At 46.2% G+C, this 14,184-nt stretch overlaps 2 long non-coding RNA genes across 4 annotated transcripts in view; one reads left to right on the forward strand and one right to left on the reverse strand.

The window, feature by feature from the left end:
* Window positions 1–14,184, forward strand: part of LOC123362932 — a 78,304-nt gene that overhangs the window by 35,380 nt on the left and 28,740 nt on the right. The gene's annotated exons all lie outside the window — the stretch shown is intronic.
* Window positions 1–14,184, reverse strand: part of LOC123362930 — a 66,043-nt gene that overhangs the window by 20,458 nt on the left and 31,401 nt on the right. Inside the window, exon 1 of one of the 3 annotated variants that reach the window (XR_006576648.1) lies at window positions 10,517–10,580. The exons of the other annotated variants lie outside the window; for them this stretch is intronic. This is a non-coding gene — a long non-coding RNA (uncharacterized LOC123362930). Of the gene's footprint in view, window positions 1–10,516; window positions 10,581–14,184 lie in introns of those variants that run through there. 3 annotated transcript variants of the gene reach the window in all.

The raw sequence follows: 14,184 nt of genomic DNA on the forward strand, positions 1-14,184 counted from the left end.
TGTGCTCTTGGGGGCACAGACTTTTTTGCCCATCCCTCCCCTCTGAATCTTGTCCCCTTCTGCCTCGCCCCTTCCCAGTCCTGTCTCTGTCCCACACCTGGCTCCTCATCCCAGACCCATTCTCCTCACCTAACCAGTTCATCTCCCACTCCTCAGGCTTCTCATCACAGTCTCCTTGCCCAGCAAGTTCTAGTCTCCCCCTCCATACTCATCCTGGTTCCAATCTACCCCCTTCCAACTTCCCTACCCCCACCCCCTCATACTGGCTTCATCTATGAGCTGTCTCTCTCCAGCCCCTGGCCTTCATTGCTCCCCATCCACTTTGCTCTCAGTCCTTGTTTCCCTCCCTGGGCTCCTTGTTTAGTATCTGTGTCCTGGTCCCCAGACTCTTGTCCCAGCTAGTCCCTCACCCTAGCTCAGCCAGTCCCACTTCCCCACACCTCCCAGTTTTCCTGTTTCCCCCCTGCCATCCTCCAGTCCCAGTCCTCCTCCTGCCCCAGCCCCTTGTCCCAGTCGACTTCCCCCACCCCTAGTCCCGCTCTTGTCTCCTCTGCATTCAGATCAGGTATTTTCCTCCTCCATACTGCCTGGGCACTGCAGGGGTTCACTGAAAGCACAGGAGAGACAAGCTCCCCGCTCTCAGTTCTAGTGCCTGGGCCTGCCACAACACAGCTCCCAACAGCCCAGAACTGCAATTGTAGAGACAGTCCTGCTCAGCCCAGTCTGCGGCATGCTCGGTGAGGACAGAGTCTGCTGAGTTTTTAGCAGCAAAGCTCTAGAAAGTCTCTACTGAGCATGCACAAACTATGATTTTTTTTTTCAAAGGCTTATGGTTTGGTCAAGTTTGGGCAGATTTTCACAGGGACAGCAAAAGGGACATCACTGACACGAAGGCCACGACTCCACCAAATTTTAAGTCCCTGCTTCACTAGAGCTTCTCAAAGAAAAAGCCTCAGAAATTTTTAACATGGGCAAAACAGCATATTTCCCCCCTAACTTCGTTCTCAGAAATGGCTGAACTGTTTTAGCTGAAATTTTCCAAGAAAAAAAATTTTCAGCCTGAAGCAGAAACCCAACATGGAAGATTTCAGGCCAAACAATTAATGTTTGGCAAAGTCATAAGGAACTGAAAACTGGGTCATATAATGGGAAGCTTCAGGCAACCTTCATAATAGGCAGGGCTACCAGCCCCCTCTAAATGATTAGAATTCAGTGTGATTAAAATACCCCCATTTGGGTACTGACCATTCAGCACTGGCTCATTCTAATCCCCTTCATGCATCTGAAACAGAAAGCACCAGTCGATTAATGTCAGCTTCTTATCATTCTTATAGTTTGTCTTATCAGTTGCTTAGGCTGTTGCATGGACAAAAGTTTTGCCATCTGACTTTGCTGTTTGTCATGTAGATATTTATTAAACCTTCAAAGCTAATCTTCTGACCACAGGTGCCTTCATTTCTTCTCCTGAGTATCCATTTTGCTAGCATTTCACAAAAAGGGCAGACTTCTGCAAAGCTCATAGAGCAGAACGAGGATTTCCACTTATGCACAGGTTACAGAACAATGCCAGCTAGATCTTGCTGAGCTTGTTTTGCATGATTTCAGGATTATTTCCACTGGGAGAAAAGAGGCATTGGCCCATTTTGTGTTGGAAACGCAGAGCATATACTAAGGACTGCGCTAAAAAAACCTCAAGATTTTGGCTAAGAAAGGTAGCTGGGATGAATTAGCAAATTTCTCAGCCCATATGAAATGTGCCTTATAAAAACAGAGTACTCAATATTGGGTTCCATCAGCAGATGCATTGTACTCCAAAGATGTTTGCATACAGGTGGTTCTCAATTCCCAGTGATCCCTCATGGAAAATTCTGAAAAACCACCTCTCACCAGCTTCCCCTTATTTGGTTGCCATGTGTGTTGTGCATTATATCGAAGTCTTTCTCTGCCTGCATGCTAAGGACATTACACAGGCAAATGCTGCAGGTTCCTCAGATACTAGCAAAGCCAATTCCTGCATGTCTGCCAAACCTGCAGCCACAAAGATACTTTCACTGACTATTCCCTTTATTGTTTCCTTAAACACAAGCCAATTCTGGACATGTTCCCATTACCATATCCCACAGGACTGACTCCGTCCCCTTATCAGCTGGTGTGATATAGGATCTGGGAGAAAGTTAGGTTCCACGGTGAAACTTTGGACATTAGTGGTTTTGCAGGGGACCCCAGATTTGTTTCAATCAGCTCTGAAAGATGGGCCCCTTTATTCTAGTGCTCAGTGGATTCCTCACAGCATAACCGTTCCTAAGAAGAGCTGATTGAAAAGTTTCCATTGAAAATTTTTTTGATGATAAAAAGCCTTTTTTCTCCATATAAAAATGTTAAAAATTTGCAGCATTTCAATGAAAATCCTTTTTTTTTCAAACTGAAACTTGAAAAAAATCTGATTTGAAAATCCAAACAATTTTTGGTTTTCAATTCCAGAAGCTGGAAAAAGTATTTGGATGATTTTTGGTTATGATTTATTATCTCATGGAAAATACATATCTTCTGACCAGCTCTCATGATTGTAATATATTTTGTGGATCCAATTCTTAAGTGCCTATCTCTCCCTATGCATTGTACTGGGATTCTGGGCACCTATCTCAGGGTTTGTGGATTCCACTGGATAAGTAGGCACCCAATTAGGCAGTGCAATGCTCAGAATTGCAACACCTAAGTCCCTTTGTAGATTTGTGCCAATGTGACAAAGAGACTGATGGAGATCACTGGGTTAGATGCCAAAGCTGTTCTGGGTAGTTAAATGTACAACTAGGAGTCTTGGACCAGCAAATAAATTGACGTGCTATCAGACTTGCATGATGGATACAACAAAGATAATTAATAGCACCTGCACCCTATTACTATAAGATATTGCATGAAGGAAGGAGCAGAGTTGTGTTGGAAGTTTAAAACTGATCTGGGCTATTTCCCAGTTGCGAAAGGGAAGCCAGTAGAGAAATTCAAAGACCACAGTGACCAACATGTTGACATGTTGTCAACAATTAATAAATAATAATACCAAACCCATTTATGTTATCCTCAGGAGTCTGAGACCATTGTGAAAGCCACTACTGTAAATGGGACATGTGCTGCTAGATTCTGTTTATTTAGTTCTCTGAATACAAGGGAGGGAAAATAACTGTAAGTAAAGTACAATTAGTCACCAAATAATAACTACTTTCAAACTAAAAGCCATGTAATATGCTGTTGCAAAAATCCATTGTCTGCATCCTCAATAATATCCCTTTGAGATACTCTGTGATCCCACAAGACAAACAGCCAAAGGGGAAAGTTTATAGAGCCAGAGATTTTCCAGCCAAGTCCCCTTTGATCATTGCAGGAGTGGAGAAGGCAATGGGTTAGTGTTTGTAGGCCATTACACAACAAAGGAGTCTTAAAGGAAGGATTTGAAGGAGAGGAGGGAGGAAGACTCATATCACTGATTTCTCCTGATAACAGAAACAAACTCCCAAGGCAGGCCCCAAATCCTGGCTAACTGCTGAGGCTAAAGGGGCTACAATATTATTGTCTACTGACTTTAGGCTTTTGTACTGTTAAAATGCTGACCATAACTGCTTCATCAGTGCAACTCTGGTAGTTAAAAAGCTCCTACAGTCAACATGGGAGGCCAAGACAATGCCGAGCATTGACCAGTAGATCAGCTCCCTTTTCCCATTCAGCTGACTTGGAGACATATCGCCCACTTAAGACTATTCGTTATGCGAAGCAGCAAAATGTAATTTTGTTTCTTTTGGACTTTGCTTCCCTTATACTTGTTTATAATGAGGACTAAGAAAAGAATATCGTCTAGCAGGGCTGTGAAGAATGTGAGATGCTTATTTTTATTATGCTCTTTCTAGGGTTTGCAGCTATTTTGGCTGGCAAATTATGAAATGAAGAAAGAAAGTTATTTCTTTTAAAAAAGCCTATTGCATTTGATATTTTTTCTGCAAAGCATCAAAGCTCCCATTATCCTGATATGCTTCTTAGTTATGGGCTGAGTACCCTTGAGGAACAAGAATCACAACATATTGGGTCTCTGGTTGAATATAAGCTCTGGGGACTTTCAACATTCATGGCCCTTACACTGTTATGGATCATCCCTAACTTTGCACTGATGCAGCCTTCCTCATTAGAGGATCTCGTCGTATCTCAGAGACTCCAATGGGCAACATTAACTCTGAGCTCATACTTTTCCATGCGCAAAAAGCTCTTTATACCAGTGCATGTGTCTAGAGGGTGAAATTCACCCTGTGTATAGAAAGTCCATATCCCACTTAATCCCTATTGTGAGACGTAAGTATTGCATAGGCATTGTGAAGGCCCTTTATAAAGTGGTGAATTTCATTCGGAGGGAACAGAGGCCATTTCCTCAGCTGGTATAAATATCACCATAGTGCCATTAAAATCAGTGAAACTACACATATTTAGACCAGCTGAACTTCTGGACCTGTATTTTAATTGATTGCAGTTGGAATAAGGTAGAGTGTGATTTTTAGAGTGTGGTGGTTCAAGAGGGTTTGTTGTGGGGTGGAGGAGCCTGTGAGTTTGCTTGGGTAGTGGGACAGTTGGGCATTGTGCCATGTGATTGACAGTTGCCTTAACGCGTGACTTCCTTGATTTTTGGTGGGATTGCACAGAAGCAACCTTACCACTATTCTAACCGTTGTTTAGTGGGGAGTATTAACCGTAATACACTGTGCCTCTACAGCACCTTTTATCTGAGGATCTCAGTAAGTTCTACCAACCACTAATTAATTGAGCTTCACAACACACTCGGGATGTAATTATCATTAACAGATAAGTAAACTGAGGCACGGAGACATTAAGTGGCTTGCCCAAGGTCAGAGAAGCTATAATAGAGCTAGAAACCAAACCCAGGAGTCCTGACACTCAGTGCTAACTCTAAACGCTAGAGTATATTCTGACAAATATTATAGAAAATAAGGAAACGGGGGGTTAAAAGGGGAGTCTGACAAAAGTTGAACAAATCAATATTATGGCAGCGTTGTCTCTAAACAATGTGGACACTCAAGTAGTAATGTCACAAAACGAGTGACTTTTGGCATTAGGATTTTTGTTGTTGCTGTGTTTGTGATTGATGGATGAAGGGGATTGCTAAGCTTTTAAAAATGTCAATAACTGCTCGAAATGACTCTCGCTCGGCCATGCTGACAGGCAGACTTACTGCAGGGGGCACAGACTGCTTTACGAAATGTAGACGTCTCTTTACAAAACAGTATGAAGAATGAACTCGGGGTAGTAGAACTCTGGTCGGGTGAACCTATTTAATAAGTAACAGCTATTAACATATGCTCAGCAAAATTCTATTTAAAGGTTTTTGATCCTGTTCCCAACAGAGTCAATGAGAGCATTTGACTACTGACGGGTCAGATCTTTATCCCCTTATCATTGGCACAGCGTCAGTGTTTTGCGGCAAGAAGGTGAATCGAATCCCTGAGTTACTCCTCCATTGCAGCCTGATCAATTGAAATCAATGGGAATCTATTAACTTTAATGGGAGCAGAATTGGGCCTTTATGAGACATGCATCACAGTTAACAGCCAGCAGCTAGTTTAAAATAAACCCAAGGGAAGCCTTTGTTTGTTCTGGATTACAAATCTCTTCCTTCCCACAGCTGGAGCACAGCACCCATCGCATACTGTGAGTTCTGCTCTGGGGACAAACTGAGGATGGCCAAAAACTGGAAGAACAAGGGATGCACCGCAAACACTTTGGGACAGGGCTTGTCTTTTTCTTCTGTGTCTGTTGAGCACCTAGGACAACGGGGGCCTGGCCCATGACTGGGGCTCCTAGGTATTAATACAATGCAAATAATAAACAAAAATAATGATCAGATTGCCCTGGGGCTGCTCCTAGTTTGCATATAGTTGTGCATAATTTTTGAAGTGAAAAAATAATCAGAGTTAATAATAATACTCGTCTGCACCTCTCTTGCCCTGGCAGAAGAGGAGAAACTGCCTATCTGAGTTTGTCAGGAATGGATCAGCTCTGAAGGGGGTATTATATATTGTGTCTTCCTGAAATTCTACTCACAAGTAAACCCTTTTCCAGTTATGACCACGCTCCATCTCCGCCTAACTAAGCAAGATCAAGTGCCTGCTTGCTCGTATCAGCTTGAAAGGGAGGAGGGTGTGGAGCTCGGCCTCCATCTGGGTGGTCTGGAGCAGTACAGAGTTGGGCAGGCACAGATTGAATTTGCAGGTGCAGAGACGCACGTCCCAGGTAATGAAAGTCCCGCCCCATTACCTCCACTCTGCTGCACTCTCAATACTCCTCCTGTCCCGCCCCCAATTGTTTCTTCCTCCATATGCTCCTTAACAAGGAAATGCAAACACTGACTGACTCACTGCTTCTGCCTGTGGGCGTATTGTCTCTTTGGTAATGACTCTTTGCGCGTGCTTGTGCCTTCTGTGATCGTCTGCACGTCCCCTGGCTGGCAGACAGCATAACTCTCTTCCAAACCAAACCTCACATGTCTAACTGCTTCCACTCTCCGCTTTTGGGATTGCATAAGAGACAATATAATAACTGGTTTCTTCCTGAAATACTCCATAAACTGGGTCATGGTCCAGCCACAAAGCACAGCGAATTTCCTCTCTTCCGTCCAGTTCCTCTGAAGTGCCGGTCCCCATACAAACCTGGACTGTGCCATGAGGGGTAGGATTCCCAGAGAGCCTTCCGGAGATGCACACCTCCTTTGCACACTCAAGGGCAGGGAGTAGTGCCAGGAGACTTGGCTGGGTGTAGGGAAGAGGGTTTGCCCCTTTTGTACAGTGGGCTATCATTTAGTTATTTAGCAAAAACAACAAGGAGTCCTTGTGGCACCTTAGAGACCAACACATTTATTTGGGCATAAGCTTTTATGGACTAGAACCCACTTCATCAGATGCATGCAGTGAAAAATACAGGAGCAGGTATAAATACATGAGAGGATGGGAGTTGCCTTACCAAGTGAGAGGTCAGTTTATGAGACAATTCACTTAACAGCAGGATACCAAGGGAGGAAAGATAACTTCTGAAGTGGTAATGAGAGTGGTCCATTTCAGACAGTTGACAAGAAGGTGTGAGTAACAGTAGGGGGAAATTAGTGTTAGGGAAAATAGGTTTAGGTTTTGTAAGGCAGACTTTAATAATTGGAAAATATTCCATTTGTTGGCAGCAGATCGCTCTTCATATGGAGCTTAGAATTCTACTGTAAACTCTTCAAGGCAGGGATTGTGTCTTCCTATGTGTCTGTATGGATCCTAGCCCAACAGGGCCTCAACCCTGGTTAAGGCCTTCCGCTATGCCAATAGTGACCAGTGGGGGAACGGCAGCACAGACAACCCATTTTAAGAGGGAATCCAGGGTGTGGTAAATGGACAAAAACCAGAATCAGTGTAGTCATCCAGTTGGAGACCCACAGTATAGATGTTGGGAGACAGGACTAAAACAACACGACTTATTTTTCTTCCTTTTCTGAATACGTGTGTGTGTGTGTGTAGTGTTGTGGTGGTTGTTGTACAGTAGAACCTCAGAGTTACAAACACCAGAGTTAGGAAATGGCAGGTCACCTCATTTGGAACAGGAAGTATGCAATCAGGCAGTAGAGACCAAAAAAAAAAAAAGAAAAGCTAATACGATACAGTAGAGTAGTGTGTTAAACTACTAAAAACATAAAGGGAAAGTTTAATAAAAAGTTGACAAAGTAAGGAAACTGTCTCTGTGCTTGTTTCATTAAAATTAAGATGGTTAAAAGCAGCATTCTTCTTCTGCATAGTGAAGTTTCAAAGCTGTATTAAGTCAATGTTCAGTTGTAACCTTTTGAAAGAACAACCATCATATTTTGTTCAGAGTTACGAACATTTCAGAGTTGCGAACAACCTCAGTTCCTGAGGTGTTCGTAATGCTGAGGTTCTACTGTAGTCATGTTGGTCCCAGAATAGCAGAGAAACATGGTGGGTTGAGATATTATTTTTTATTGTACCAATTTCTGTTGGTGAGAGGGACAAGCTTTCAAGCTACACAGAGGTCTTCTTCAGGTCTGGGAAGGGTACTCACAGTGTCATAGCTAAATATAAAATGGAACAGATTGTTTTAGCCTATGCAGTTAAGGTGAAGTGGCCTGTTAATGCCTCTGGACAAAAAATGAACTCACACAGAAAAATGATAAAAGACAAAAAGACCTTGTTGCTGTGGGTGAACACCTTTCACAAAACGATCACTCCACATCCGACCTCTCAGTCCTAGTCCTCAAAGGAAACCTGCAAGCAACCTTCAAAGGACAAGCCTGGGAGCTTAAATTCATAACTTTGCTAGATACTGAAAGTCATAGTCTTAATACAGACACTGGTTTTATGGTTTATTACAACAATCTATAACCCACTGCTCCACCTTTTTTGTCCTATGACTGCAGAGGCGGTAACGGGCCACTTCACCTTGAATGGTCTCTTATGCCAATTTGTTCCACCTTGTATTTAGTTGTCACTCTGAGTACTTTTCTCAGACTGGAAGAAGAGATCTGTGTAGCTCAAATGCTTTTCTCTCTCACTAACATAATTTGGCCCAATAAAAGATATTACTCAGCCACCTTGTCTGTCTCTCTTTGAGTGTGTGTGTGTGTGTGTGTGTGTGTGTGTGTGTGTGTGTTTCATGAGTTCAGTGGGTGTTTTGCCTTAAGAAGGAGCATTTAGGACAGCAGAATTCACCCCATGGCCTTCAGTGGGAATTTGTCTGAATGAGGAGGAGTGCAGGATTGGGCCCTAGCCCCGAGGATTTTCTTCCCTACAATCACCATCCCAATCCAAGGATGTCCCCTTTGATCTAAAATTGCATACCTGACAGAGAAACATGCCTGAAGCAGGGAGGGTGGGGTCAAGTAAACAGGGTGTGCTCTGATCTGCTCTGGGCTGTTCGGAGCATTCGGACTAACAGGAGGGTGTGTGGGTTGGGAAAACAACGAAGAGTCCGGTGGCACCTTAAAGACTAACAGATTTATTTGGGCATAAGCTTCCATGGGTAAAAAGCCCACTTCTTCAGATGCATGGAGTGTGCCCGAATAAATCTGTTAGTCTTTAAGGTGCCACCGGACTCCTCATTGTTTTTGTGGATACAGACTAACACGGCCAGTTACCCCTCTGATACTGGGTTGGGAAAGATTGCCCAGGGCATATTTTGTGACTATCACCTGCAATTCATAACATAAATGTTTCCCCACAGCAACTACCTTATTACGTGCTGCTCAGTCACGTAGTCTTCTAGAGAGCGTCTTTAAACCCACCTCCCCATCATGTGATGTGAACGTTGGCACTTTAAACAAAGATTTAGGAGCGTCTTTCAATAAAGCTGAGCCAAGATGTGAGGTAATATCTTTTATTGGGCCAGCTTCTGTTGGTGAGAGAGACAAGCTTTTGAGCTTACACAGAGCTCTTCTTCAGGTATGGGAAATACTCAGGCTATGCCTATACTAACACTTTTGTCAGTAAAACTTTTGTCAGTCAGGGGTGTGAAAAAACACACCTCTGACCAACATACGTTTCCCTGATAGAAATGCTTGTGTGAACAGCATCTCTTGCCGACATAGCTTCCCCCGCTTGTTGGTCATAGAGTGGCTACCTGGGAGACCTTACAGCGGCCCAGCCAGGGCTGCCCAGAGGATTCAGGGGGCCTGGGGACTTTGGCAGCGGGGGTCCTTCCTCTCCGGGTCTTTGGGGCACTTTGACGGCAGGTCCTGGAGTGAGTGAAGAACCCGCCGCCGAACTGCCGCCGAAGACCCGGAGCGGAAGGAGCTCCCGCTGCCGAACTGCCGCCGAAGACCCGGAGCGGAAGGAGCCCCTGCTGCCGAACTGCCGCCGAAGACCCGGAGCGGAAGGAGCCCCTGCTGCCAAACTGCCGCCGAAGACCCGGAGCGGAAGAAGCGGGTGTGTTCGGCAGCACTGAAGGACCTGCCACTGAAGACCCGCCGAAAACTCTCGTGGGGGCCCCTGTGGGGCCTGGGGCAAATTGCCCCACTTGCCCCCTCCCCCCCCGGGCGGTTCTGGGCCCAGCTGCAGCAATACAGCTGTGCTGCTGTAAGGTCTCTAGTATAGACGGAGCCTCAGGCTATGTCTACACTACACAGCTTTTAGTGACATGGCTGTGTCATGCCGTGCTGCTAAAACTCATTCAGTGTAGCCACTGCTTGTCGGCTCTCCTGCCGACAAAAAACTTCCACCCCTAACAAGCGTTTGCACGCTCTCCTGCCGACAACACACTGTTCACACTGGCGTTTGTTGTGGCAAAACTTTTGTCTGAGGGGGATGGGGGGGCATTAACACCCCTGAAAGGCAAAAGTTTTGTGGTTCAATTGCCAGTGTAGACATAGGCCTGATTTACACTGGGGGTGGAGGGGGGATCGATCTAAGATACGCAACTTCAGCTACGAGAATAGCGTAGCTGAAGTCGACATATCTTAGATCGAATTAAAATTGCTTACGTCGCGTCCTTGCGGTGCTGGATCGACGGCCGCGGCTCCCCTGTCGACTTTGCTTCCGCCTCTCGCACTGCTGGAGTTCAGCAGTCAACGGGAGAGTGATCGGGGATCGATTTATCATGTCTCCACCACACACGATAAATCGATCCCTGATAGATCGATCACTACCCGCCAATCCGGCGGGTAGTGTAGACGTACCCTTAGCCTCAGTGTCACACCTAATCAGAAGGTGGAACAGATTGTTTAGCATAAGTAGTTAACACATATTTCAAGGGATCATTCAAGGTGAAGTTAACACCCCTCAGGTCATAGGGGAGAAAGGAAAAAAAAGCCAGCTGGAGTGTGTTGGTGGGGGATGTTGTTAGTAGCTTATATATTGGTGTAATAAGCCATAAATCCAGCATCTCCATTCAGTCCATGATTTTTAGTGTCTAGCAATTATGAAGTTAAACACCCAGGCTCATCATCTGAAGGAGTTCTGCAGGTTTCCTTCGAGGATGAGGACTAAGAGGTCAGATATAGGGTGATGGTTTTGTGAAAAGGGTTCACTCATGGGTGACAAGGTGTTTTTGTCTATCATTTTCCTGTGTGAGTTCATTCAAGAGCATAGTGATCGTCTGGTTTTACCAACATGGTTGTTTATTGGGGCATTTAGTGCCCTGGCTGAGGCACATCCAGTGTTGTGATAGGCATGTGTAGGAACCATGGATCTTGAAAGGTGGATTGTGAGGGGTGTTGATCATCACAGCAGTGGAGGTAAGTCTGAAGGTTTTGCATGTATCGTTATGGCAGGGTCTGGTGCTGCTTTGAGTTGGTGTCTGTGGGGAGCTTGCTTCTGACAATGAGCTTGGAGAGGCTCAGGGGTTGTTTGAAGGCCAGAACTGGGTGTTCAGGAAAGATTTCTTTCAGGATGTGGTCCCTATGAGGTATCAGGTGTAATTATTTAATAATACCCCATATGGGTTCCAGTGTGGGGTAGTAGGTGACAACTAGGGGTGTGCAGTCGGAGAGGGGTTTTTTTTTTCGTATTGAAACAGGGTCTCTCAGGATATTTGTGTAAGGTCAAAAGCTTGTCTCTCTCACTCACAGAAGTTGGTCCAATAAAAGAGATTATGTCACCCACCTTGTCTCTCTAATACCTGGGACCAACAGGGCTACACCACCACACAGTTCAATAAAGCTGACATTTCAGTCATTTTAGAGCCTCCTTATTCTGAAGTGTTTGTTTTAAAGTGTGTGTGTGGCGGGGCCGAGGCTGGCTTCATTTTGGGAAGATTTTTTTTCATTTGAGGCCAGGTCGTTGATCACCTGAGTAGATTCAGTGACTTCAGGACTGGACCCTTTATGTGTGTTGGGGAGATGAGGAGGGAGAAGTTGAATGTCTTTGTTTTGTCTGGACGCTGAATGCCCTTTGAAATCAATGGGTAATAAGGACACTCAGTACCTGGCAGGATCAGGCTCTTTGGTTGTGGAAGAGTGTCAGTGGGTGGTAAGATGGGAAAGATCAAAGGGGACATCCTTGGATTGGGATGGTGATTGTAGGGAAGAGAATCCTCAGGGCTAGGGCCCATAGGGCTACCTTTCACCTGCTCATGCCACTTGGGCAGCAGAATTTCCTTCTTGCTATCCCCTCGTGCCCTCGTCTTCATTGTTGGATTGGAGCCTGATAGTATCTTCCTAGCACAGAGGGAACTAGAGCAGGAAGGTCCTGCAAGGAAAACCCCTAGAAACAACCAAAAGTTTTACAAAATGCAATACAAATCATCGTTTGTCCAAAAGTTTGCATTGGAAATGCCTCGTTTGTTATTTGTTAGTCGACCATGCAATATGAACAGCGAAAAGCCAAAGTAATCCCTATGCTGAAAGTCACTCTGTTCAACCCAGCTATCTTGGCAATGCTTAGGCCTTGTCTACACTACAAGACTATTTCGAATCAACTTAGTTCGAATTTGTGGATTCGACCTTATGAAGTCGAATTTGTGTATCCATACTAAATACACTCATTCGAATTTCTGAGTCCACATTCACGGGGCCAGCGTCGACTTTGGAAGCGGTGCACTGTGGGAAGCTATCCCACAGTTCCCGCAGTCCCCGCTGCCCATTGGAATGCTGGGTAGAGCTCCCAATGCCTGCTGGGGGAAAAATGTGTCGAGGGTGGTTTTGGGTAACTGTCATCATTCAACCGTCACTCACAAACGCCCTCCCTCCCTGAAAGCGCCGGCGGGAAATCTGTTCGCGCACTTTTCTGGTCAGTGACAGCGCGGACGCCACAGCACTGCGAGCATGGAGCCCGCTGCGATCATCGCTGCACTTATGGCCGTTGTCAACTCCTCACACCTTATCGTCCACCTCTGCAACAGTCAGCTGCTGAGAAATCGGGCGAGGAGGCTCCGGCAGCGCGGTGAGGAGAGTGGCGCAGACCTCTCAGAAAGCAGGGTACGCCGGGCAGTGGAGATCATGGTGGCAATGGGTCAAGTTCATGCTGTGGAACGGAGATTCTGGGCCCGGGAAACAAGCACGGACTGGTGGGACCGCATAGTGCTGCAGGTCTGGGATGACACAGAGTGGCTGCGAAACTTCAGGATGCGTAAGGGCACTTTCCTTGAACTGTGTGACTTGCTGTCCCCTGCCCTGAAGCGCCAGGACACCCGGATCCGAGCAGCCCTGAGTGTGCAGAAGCGAGTGGCCATAGCCCTCTGGAAACTTGCCACGCCAGACAGCTACCGGTCAGTAGCTAACCACTTTGGCGTGGGCAAATCTACCGTGGGGGTTGCTGTGATGCAAGTAGCCCACACAATCGTTGAGCAACTGCTCTCAAAGGTGGTGACCCTGGGAAACGTCCAGGTTGTCATAGACGGCTTCGCCGCGATGGGATTCCCAAACTGCGGTGGGGCTATAGATGGGACTCACATCCCTATCCTGGCACCGGCCCACCAGGCCAGCGATTACATTAACCGAAAGGGCTACTTTTCCATGGTGCTGCAAGGACTGGTGGACCATAGGGGACGTTTTACCAACATCAACGTCGGGTGGGCGGGCAAGGTTCATGACGCGCGTGTGTTCAGGAGCTCTGGTCTCTTTAGACTCCTCCAGGCAGGTACTTTCTTCCCGGACCACAAAATAACGGTTGGGGATGTGCAGATGCCTACAGTGATCCTCGGGGACCCAGCCTACCCGCTAATGCCCTGGCTCATGAAGCCCTATACAGGCGCCCTGGACAGAGAGAAGGAACTCTTCAACTACCGGCTGAGCAAGTGCAGAATGGTGGTGGAGTGTGCTTTCGGACGTCTCAAGGGGAGATGGCGGAGCTTACTCACTCGCTCGGACATCAGCGAAAAGAATATCCCCGTAGTTATTGCTTCATGCTGTGTGCTGCACAATCTGTGTGAGAGCAAGGGCGAGGCCTTTTTGTCCGGATGGGAGGTTGAGGCAAATCGCCTGGCTGCAGTTTACGCTCAGCCAGACACCCGTGCCGAGAGAATATCCCAGCGGGAAGCGCTGTGTATCCGGGAGGCTTTGAAAGCAAGTTTCCTCGGAGAGCAGGGTAACCTATGACTCTCCACTTGCTTTCAAGAGAAACTGACCCTGGGCCTGTGTCAGTTTGTGTCGATTTGGATCTGCGGCTACATGCCGCGTTCTCCAAGTTTCCCCCACTTCCAAAGCACGTTTTT

Source organism: Mauremys mutica, chromosome 2, assembly GCF_020497125.1.
Source record: "Mauremys mutica isolate MM-2020 ecotype Southern chromosome 2, ASM2049712v1, whole genome shotgun sequence".
Lineage (NCBI taxonomy): Eukaryota > Metazoa > Chordata > Testudines > Geoemydidae > Mauremys > Mauremys mutica.